We start from the raw sequence: 9984 nt of genomic DNA, 5'->3' as shown, positions 1-9984 counted from the left end.
GCTTCCTCTACATCGGGGAAACCAAGCGGAGACTCGGGGACCGCTTTGCAGAACACCTACGCTCGGTTCGCAACAAACAACTGCACCTCCCAGTCGCGAACCATTTCAACTCCCCCTCCCATTCCTCAGACGACATGTCCATCCTGGGCCTCCTGCAGTGCCACAACGATGCCACCCGAAGGTTGCAGGAACAGCAACTCATATTCCGCTTGGGAACCCTGCAGCCCAATGGTATCAATGTGGATTTCACAAGTTTCAAAATCTCCCCTCCCCCCACCGCATCCCAAAACCAGTCCAGCTCGTCCCTGCCTCCCTAACCTGTTCTTCCTCCCACCTATCCCCTCCTCCCACCCCAAGCCGCACCTCCATCTCCTACCGACCAACCTCATCCCGCCCCCTTGACCTGTCCGTCCTCCCTGGACTGACCTATCCCCTTCCTAACTCCCTACCTACACTCACCTTTCCTGGCCCCATCCCCGCCTCTTCGACCTGTTTGTTTCCTCTCCACCTATCCTCTCCTCTATCCCTCTTCTATCCGCCTCCCACTCTCTCCCTATTTATTTCAAAACCCCCTTCCCCTCCCCCTTTTCTGATGAAGGGTCTAGGCCCGAAACGTCAGCCTCTCTGCTCCTATGATGCTGCTTGGCCTGCTGTGTTCATCCAGCCCTGCACCTTGTTGTCTCGGATTCTCCAGCATCTGCAGTTCCTACTATCTCTGCATTCAACAGAAGGCAGATTTAGCAGTGTTCCACTGGTGTTACAAAGAGAAACTAGTATCTTTATAAAGCACAGTTAAGATTTTTTGTGCAGGGGTTCTGTGGAATTTGAGCAATGTGCGATAGATAAAATAAGATGGGAATTTGAAATTAGAAGTCTGGATCGGGGCCTTTTGTGTTGGACATTATGTAGAATAAGTCAGGAAATTATTTGGATCAAATCTTATTTGGAAAGTACAAAAGGCATCTTAATAAATGGGCAAATCTACAGAGAAAAATGGCTTTGAACTGGGGGAAGAAGCAGACCAATTAAGAAGTTTGATTGGATAGTTAAATTATTTATATATTCTGTGTATAGAGAACACTGTGATAAAACATGCTGTTGTTGAGGAAATCTTGATGGTAAATAAAACATTATACAAATTAAATACAGAAAAAACCCATTCAGGCTTACAACATTATGTGACCCAGAAGATATCACCAAATCCTTTTTAGCTTTGTTTAACGTAGCAATCTTTTGGATGGCTATTTGAGTATGGTGACGTTTCTCATATTCTTAGTGAGAAAAAATAATAAATGTTGTCCAACAGCCTGAGAAGCCAATAAAATAAAAAGGATGGTTAGAAGTTCCTTAGCAGATGAAACATTGGCACTACTAGACGCTATAGATGCATGGGTTTATAGATAAGATATTCTAAAGGAATCCTATATACAAGGCAGTGTGAAAAATGTTTACTAATAGAATGTTATGTTAATAATCGTTCTCTTTGGGGCAAGGTACATTTAACAAAGTATATTGCTAAAAAATGGCTGACGGCTGACCTTACTAGCACAAAGGAAACTTTACAAAAAAATAAAATGGGTTTACTCAAATCGCCAGTTGTCAGATTCTTTCACAAAAAAGGTGCATGTTCTGAAAATATTATTGAAGATCCTTGAAGCAAGATGCCTGGTAGTATGAAGAATTATAAGAACATGAAAAGCAAATTTTTATTGTATGGTTTGCTTTGTGATTAAACATTTGCTTGTGTTTAAAGAAAGAAGAGGGAATACGGAAGGTTGTTTGTATCACATGTATTACAGAAACAATAATTTTGTTACAGATTGGCTATATTACAAGTTAACATAAAATATGAAAAAAATATATATTTTTGAATTTTCATTAGTTATGATCAAGGATTGTTTTTATGTCTTCAAAACATTTATTTAAAGAATAGAAGAGAATCTGTTAATACAATAAATAGTTAAGCAGGTTTGTAGGGTAAATTGATTAATTAATTAGCTGGGGAGAGAAAAAGTTAACTGGGGGTTCTCTGGTGGCACAGTAGTAATGTCCCTATCCCTGGACCAAGAGACCTCGGCTCAAGTCCCAACCTGCTCCAGAGGTGTGCAATAACATTTCTCAACAGGTTGATTAGAAAAATGGGTTAAATTAGAAAAGAAAAGGTAACTGGTTGGACTGGGGTATGGAAGGAGCAATAAGACTATTTAATAAACTTCATCCACAAAGAAAGGTCTCTCTCCTTTACCCACTGATTGGATCTGAATTGGCAGGGGCCAAAGTTTCAAAATACCATGTCTTCCTTATTACATGCAAATGAGGAGGAAATTCTTTTCTCAGTGGGTCATTGGTATTTGGAATTGTACTCCCCAGCAAGCAAGGAAGCAGGTCATTGAATATATTCAAGGCTGAAGTAGACAGATTTTTGATTGACAAGGAAGTCATGGGTTATGAGAGTAAAACGGGAGAGTGGAGGCAGGTCCACAATAGAGCAGCCATTATCTTATTGAATGATGAGGCAGGTGACAATTTCTAATGTTCTTAACTCTAAACCTCTCTGTCTCTTCTTTTCCATCCCTTAAAGCTAGAATACCATTTCCAACATCCAGTTCAAATTGGTGTTCATTTTGTCTAATTATGCATCACCTCCATGCTAAAAGGAAATTTCTAGAGCAACCACCTCAATTCCTTTAATTGAAATACTACAAGTGCAGAGAAAGGACAATTACCAGACGAGGAACAGGATTTTAAATATCATTATCATTTTTGCATTAGGAACAAGGAAATTTGTACACTCAACATTTTTGACCTCAGGGATTGTACCTTCATTTGTCATTCAGATCTTTAATACAACATTAGCTCAGTAGCAAATATGCCCTCTTGACACAACAGAGAAAAAGAAGACTTTCCTGATTACAGGATAGCGCAATGTGTTTAACAGTTAATTCAGCACTTTTGAAGTTATCTCTTTTAGTTTCTAATTTTGAAGTGCACATGTAGTGCAGTCAATTTTTGCACAGCATGTTTTCACAACCAGCAATGCGATCGTGCCCAGATGATTAATTTAGATGTTGGTTGAGGAATAAATATTGGTCAGGACACCATGGAGGACTCTCCTGTTCTTCTTTAAAATTGTGCCATGGATAATTTACATCCACCTGAGATGGCAAATGTAGCCTTAGATTAACTGGGTGGCATTGTATCTCAATTATTAGCACTGTTGCCTCACAGCGCCAGGGATCTGCGTTCGATTCCATCCTCAGGCAATTGTCTATGTCGAGCTTGCACATTCTCCCTGTGTCTGTGTGGGTTTCCTCTGGGTGCTCTGGTTTCCTCCCACAGTCCAAAAATGTGCAGGATAGGTGGATTAGCCATGCTAAATTGTCCATAGTGTCCAGGAACATGTAGGCTTGGTGGATTAGCTGTTGGAAATGCAGGGTTACGAGGATATGGTAGGCGAATGGGTCTGGGTTGGATGTCCACAAGTGTGGACTTGATGGGCCAAATGGCCTGCTTCCACACTGTAGGGATTCTATAATCCTAATGAACCAAAAGAGGTATCACTGACTAATATGCAGTCCTTATGGGATTTTAATCTGCAATCTTTTTGCACAGAGGCAATAATAACACCTATTGATGCAGAGCTTTCAGAATCACCAACATTCTCCAGGTTTTCTTCCTGTATAGGATGAGCATCTTGACCTTCATGGATGATAATTCTTCTGAGATCAATAAATTGTCCACCATGGATCAAATCTAGGACAGTATTGATTGATACCATATCATGAGGGACATGTTGCACGTGAGCAGATGGATGCTGAGGGCTGAAGGAATGAGACCATGATGTTCTCCATGTTGCTAATATTCCTACTTGGCTCAAAAATGAATGTGAGGAAGCCAACAGAAAAATGACTTGAATTTTACATATTTCAGCTGCTAATTCTTGACACAAAACTTTCCATGTTATCTTTCCAACTCTTTCTCCTTTGCAATGTGACTATTGAAATCCTATTTCTTTAACTAAGCTTTTAGTTATTTGTCCAAAAGTCTCTTAATATGACTTAGGGTTGAATTTTGCTTGAAAATGCTTGACCCTTGAGATTTTGTTATTTTGGGGTATTATAGAAATACAATGGGGAAGTGATGGCATAGTGGACAAGTAATATAAAGGCTCGTGTAATGTTTTCGGGACTCAGATTCAATTCCCATCATGGAAGATGGCAGAATTCAAATTCAATTAAAAATCTGAAATTAAAAGACTTTTAGGAAAAGAAAATTACTGGTCTACATGTGACTTCATACCCAAAGCAATTTGGTTGAATGTCATTGTGTACAGGTCAGGGTACCACATTATAAGAAGGATATGGATGCATTTGAGAGAGCGCAGAAGTGCTTTACAAGAATGGTTCCAGACATGAGGATAGGTTGAAGAAATTGGGATTGTTGTCCTTGGAGAGAAGCTTAAGAGGAAATCTGATCGAGGATTTATAAATACTGAGACGGCTGGATACAGTAGGTAAGGAGAGATGTCCTGCTTGTAAAAGGAACAAGAATAAGATGGCACAGATTTAAAGCGATCAGTTAAAAATAATGAGGAAAAATATTTTCACTCAGTGAGTAGTTAGGTTATGGAATACACTAGGGTATGGATGCACTGCCTGGAGTGTGGTGGAGGCAGGTTCAATTAAGGTCTTCAAGAAGGCATTTGATGATTATTTGGATAAAAGTTATGTGCAAGGGTATTGGGGAAAGAACAGGTGATTGACACTAGGAAATGATGTTTATTTAACAAACCGGTGAATGGCTGTAACAAATCTATGATTCTGTGAAGTTTTTGTTGTTGAGAATGAAAAAATGGGGAAACAAACATGATCGTGGTAAAGTTGCTGAATAGCCTTACAATAGTAGATAGTCATTTTGGTCCCAGGCAAAATCTGAAATGATACCACTGAGCAATTCACATTTTTTTATATAATAAAGCAAACAAATAACTGTGGATCCTGAAGATCTGAAATACACAAAAGCAGAAATTGGTAGGGAAAGTACGGTACAATCTGTGGAAAGAGAAAAGAAGAAACAGAAGAATCTGAAGAAGGGTCATTGGACTCAAAATGTTGACTCTATTTTCTTTCCTAAAATTATGATACCATTTCTAATATCTAGTTCACCTTGGTGTTAATTTTGTCTGACTATGCCTCACCTCTGCCCTAGAAGCAAATTAGTAGCGCAACCACCTCAATACCTTTAATTGAGATCGTACACTGTTTGTGGGTGTTGGTTAGCTCAGATGGCTGGACAGCTGGTTTGTGATTTAAAGTGATGCCAACAGTAGGGTTTTAATTCCTGCCCTGGCTGAGGTTACCATGAAAAAAACCCTTCCTCCCATTGCCAATGCATCTCAAAGATAAGGATGGGCTGCAAGCTCCAACCCAGTGCTTGGGTAGCGGGTCCCAGAGTAGCGTGTGGGCAGCAAGTCCTGGAGCAGCATGTGGGGAAGCAGCCCCGGAGCAGCATGAGGAGAGTGAGTCCCAGGCAAAGACTGGCTTGGGGGAGGCAGTCCTGGAACTTACCTTGGAGCAGCTGAGTGCCATTTCGAAGCAGACTGGAGACTTGGAGTGAAGTGGAGACAGCTGTTAGACTGGGGTCTGGCGTGGTGGCCAGACCACATGTGGAGGCGGCTTCTACAAAGTAACGTTTATTTGAATTTTTTTAACCTGACTGTAAAGTCAATCTTTTAATGATGTCTTATTTCTAACTTATTTCTTAAACTCTGTAATGTAATGCAACTACTTTTTATTCCTCTTTTGTGTCCAAGATTTGTATCTAGGTACTTGTGCTGAAGATGGTTCTATAAGAGGCAGACATTGTAAAAACTTTTCACTGTACTTCTACAATGGAGTACATGTGACAATAAAGGATATTCTTCTATTCTCCTCAACTTCTCCCAACACCTGAGGTGCGGTGACCCTCAAGTTAGACCACCACCAGTTGTCTCTAATGAGAGAGCAGCCTGATGGTCTGGTAGGACCATGGTGACTTTACATTTTACTCTTTTTTCTTTCTAAAGATACTGCCAGACCTGCTGAGTTTCTCCAGCAATTTCTGATTTTGTGTGTTTCACATTATTTACAGTTAGTCAGTTGACTAATTTTAATTCACTTGTCTGAATAGAAGAATTTGCCTCTAAAGCGAAAGTCAATGACCTGAAGCGTTAACTCTGCTTCACTTGTAAATGATTTGGAAGAAGGAGTGGAAGGGTGGATTAGTAAGTTCGCGGACGATACAAAGGTGGGTTGAGTTATGGATAGTGCGGAGGGCTGTTCTAGGTTACAATGGGACATTGATAGGATGCAGAGCTGGGCTGAGAAGTGGCAGATGGAGTTAAACCCTGAGAAGTGTGAGGTGATTCATTTTGGAAGGACAAATTTGAAAGCAGAATGCAGGGTTAACGGAAAGATTCTTGGCAGTGTGAAGGAGCAGAGGGATCTTGGGGTTCATGTCCACAGTTCCCTGAAATCTGCCACCCAGGTGGATAGAGTTGTTAAGAAGTCATAAGGTGTGTTAGCTTTCATTAATAGAGGCATTGAGTTCAGGAGCTGTGAAGTTATGCTCCAGCTATACAAAAGCCTGGTTCGGCCACACCTGGAGTATTGTGCCCAGTTCTGGTCGCCTCATTACAGGAAAGATGTGGAAGCGTTGGAAAAGGTGCAGAGGAGACTTACCAGGATGTTGCATGGAATGGAGGGAAGGTCTTACGAGGAAAGGTTGAGGGAGCTAGGGCTTTTCTCTTTAGAATGATGAAGGATGAGAGGTGACTTGATAGAGGTGCACAAAATGATCAGAGGTATAGATAGAGTGGACAGCCAGAGACTTTTTCTTTAGGTGGAAGTAGCTATTACGAGGGGGCATAGTTTTAAAGTGAGTGCAGGTGGATATAGGGGAGTTGTCAGAGGTAGGTTCTTTACTTAGAGAGTGGTCGGGACGTGGAATGCATTGCCGGAGAGAGTAGTGGAGTCGGCCTCGTTAGGGGCATTTAAGCAGCTTTGAGATAGGCATATGGATGATAGTATAAGGTAGGGGTGGAGGTTAGATAGACCTTAGGTTTAGGGTAAAAGTTCGGCAAAACATTGTGGGCCGAAGGGCCTGTACTGTTCTATGTTCTTTTTACGCCTGCTGAGAATTTATAGCAATTTTAAAAATTATTTCCAGCGATATTTCTGCTTGTGAATGGCAGTGAGACCTCCCAGGCTCAAGAGGTCAGTACTGAGTCAGGCGGAGGCCGTTGGATACTCTTTCCTCTTGACCTGTCAAGAGCCGTTTAAGGAAATTCGGCGCTGCTGTTGCTTTGGGGTGGGTGCGTTTACGTCATCGTGATGGACGTGAGGATAATCCTATCCTCTTTCGAGACAGGCCGCCGGCTGGGCCAACGAGCGGCGGGTGGAGGGGCGGGGCCTCGGCGGTGTTTGCGGCCGCGTATGTTGCTGAGGTGAATAAACAGTCGAGAGCCGGTATCCTATCAGTCAGAGGAATGTTGTTGACAGGACTGCTGTTTGGTGAAAGGGTGGCGTCGAATTGAGGAGGGTACCGGGGATAGACTCCTCGGGTGTTCTGGGCCTCATCTTCCATTATCTTGCCCTGTTTTTCTTTAGACCTATTGGAGTCTTTTAAGGAGCTACTTCGGCCGAGGACGGTGAGTCGGGGGGGGCGGTGTGACGGTGGTGGCTGCTGCTGCTGCTTCCGCCCAAAGGAGGAAACAACTGTCTATTTACAGAGAGAAAAAACTGCATATGTAAACAATGGGAATTCATTTTAATTTAATTTTGAAAATCCTGACAAATAAAACCTTATTTTGAGGGAGTTGCGGTGACTGTCCTCCTGCCCTTGTAAAAGTGAACGTTCAGGCACATTTTAACCCTGTCCCCGTTTACCCCCCCACCCACCAAACATGAGAATTTACAAAAAGCACTTCAGTTTTGTTTTCCATTTGCAAGCTCGAGAGTCATATTTTAAATTATTTTTCTTTGAAAGCGGCTATGCTGTTATCCAATGAATGGTTCCACTAGTGACGTAACAAGGGAGCCATTAATGGGATGGTTCAAGTGACGTAATTGTTGGGGAACTACAGGAATGGCACCTTCGTGATATTCTTGGACTTTCTGTTAATTGGAAATATTGCCCGTTCATGATTTGGAGTTACAGGGTCTGAAGCGCAATGTTTCAAACAACTGATTTTATGCTGCAGTTGGTGTTGTTGTCTAGAAAGTTGGTTATTGTTTTGCAGCTGCTTATTTTGGATTTCCACTCGTGATCAGGGCCAGAAATGTTTGATTGCACCATCCCTTCTCTTTTTGGAGGAATTGCCTGGTTCTGTGACAGCTCTGCAGCTTTACATAACTACTATTGAATTGTGGAACAATGCAGTGTAAAAAGAGGTTATTTGGCTCTTTGAGCCTGCTGGCTCTTTTCAAAAGTAGTTTGTTCCTTGTTCTTCCTCCTTTTTATCCTTGCTGTTTTATTTACTTTCAAATATTTATCCAGTTTCACTTAAAAGTATGGTTGAACCTGTGGACCTGTTTTATGTTACAATTCTCTCTGGCAGTTTAATGGAAGTTGTGTGCCATTGTGACAGTTTCATTTTCCTCCTTGCTGAAAACTTTCATTTCAACAAATCTGAAAATGTTGCATTCAGGAGAATGATCAGTTTATAAAGTGGTTTGATTAGATCCACTGGATCTTTGTACAGCATCTTTCAGCATACTATATGACCTGGAGATCTGAAATAAAAGCAGTCAGTGCTAGAGGAACTCATCAGATCTGGCAGCGTCTGTGGAGAGAGAAGTGGAGCTAAAGTTTGATTCCCATGACTTCTTTGGAACATTTGAGATCATTCACTTACTGTTACCTTGGTTACTGATGGTGGCCTCTTAGCCATCCTTCGTTGAGCCCATTTGTTCATTATTTTTGAATACTACTACTTAATCAACTGCACCCAAGCATGCAGAGCATCTTTAATGCAAATTGAAGAAAAAGGGTGGGTCACTTTATTACTCCTTGGAGCTGTTCACATTGATTTTTATCTTTGTATCACGTTAGCTGTATGTACTAAACTCAGCATAAAGCTGAGATTTAAATAGGGTCTTTAAAGCTCAACTTCATATGATATTCATCCATCGGAGGAGCTTGGCATTTGTTCTTGGTGTGTCATTAACATGTATCAATACATAATAAAATGTAGTGTGGGGGCTTGATTTGTCAAAGGTAAAGGGACCAAGATGAAGACCATTTTATTAACTACTTTCTTTGCATTTGTGTGGGCCAACAACTTTGAGGTTAGTGAAGTCAATTGTAGTATCATTTTTCACTTGCAAATCTCAATGACATTGACACGAATTAGTCAAAGGTTTTTGGTGTTTTGATTTATTCCTTTTGACCTGGTAATTCTCTTCAAATGGAAGAAGTTTTACCTTAATTAGAAAACTAAGTGTAATTAATCATAGGATTAACACCATTCTATAGATGGTACTTTCTTTGAAGACTTAAGAGAAATATGAAACCTAAACGCTCTTTTTGTCTGCAAAACTTGAATCTTATCCAGTGAGTGCTTTTTAAAATATTGATAATGCTGAAATATTGGCTCTTGGTAATCCTGTTAAGTATTATTTAAGTGGATGCCTTGTATTTGTGTTATTTTTGCTGTGTTTTTGGCATGTAAGGACTATTGGACTGTGAATCAATGTTCCTGGAATAGAGGCAGGAAGTTGGACTGAATTTCCAGTGAAGAGAAACTGAAAGCAGAAGTTTTAATTCTGCAAGTTGAACTCATTTTGATTCATTTTGAAGGTCGCTATACTAGTGATAGAAAAGTGCTAACGGGTCAACTATCTCCACCAGCCTTTCTTTGGCCAAAAAGTACACGGTGAATGTTTCAGATAACAAGGTATAGAGCTGGATGAACACAGCAGGCCAAGCAGCATCATAGGAGCAGGA

General features: G+C 41.0%; 1 long non-coding RNA gene across 1 annotated transcript in view; it reads left to right on the top strand.

Moving 5' to 3' along the window:
* The first annotated feature begins 7450 nt into the window (after positions 1 to 7450).
* Positions 7451 to 9984, top strand: part of LOC125481837 — a 7174-nt gene continuing 4640 nt past the window's right edge. Inside the window, exon 1 of the long non-coding RNA XR_007261474.1 lies at positions 7451 to 7687. This is a non-coding gene — a long non-coding RNA (uncharacterized LOC125481837). The remainder of the gene's footprint in view (positions 7688 to 9984) is intronic.

This window comes from Rhincodon typus, unplaced genomic scaffold (assembly GCF_021869965.1).
Source record: "Rhincodon typus isolate 14 unplaced genomic scaffold, sRhiTyp1.1 hic_rhity00003785, whole genome shotgun sequence".
Classification (NCBI taxonomy): Eukaryota; Metazoa; Chordata; class Chondrichthyes; order Orectolobiformes; family Rhincodontidae; genus Rhincodon; species Rhincodon typus.
The sequence above is the reverse complement of the archived record's forward strand: the minus strand, read 5'-3'. Positions and strand labels throughout refer to the sequence as shown.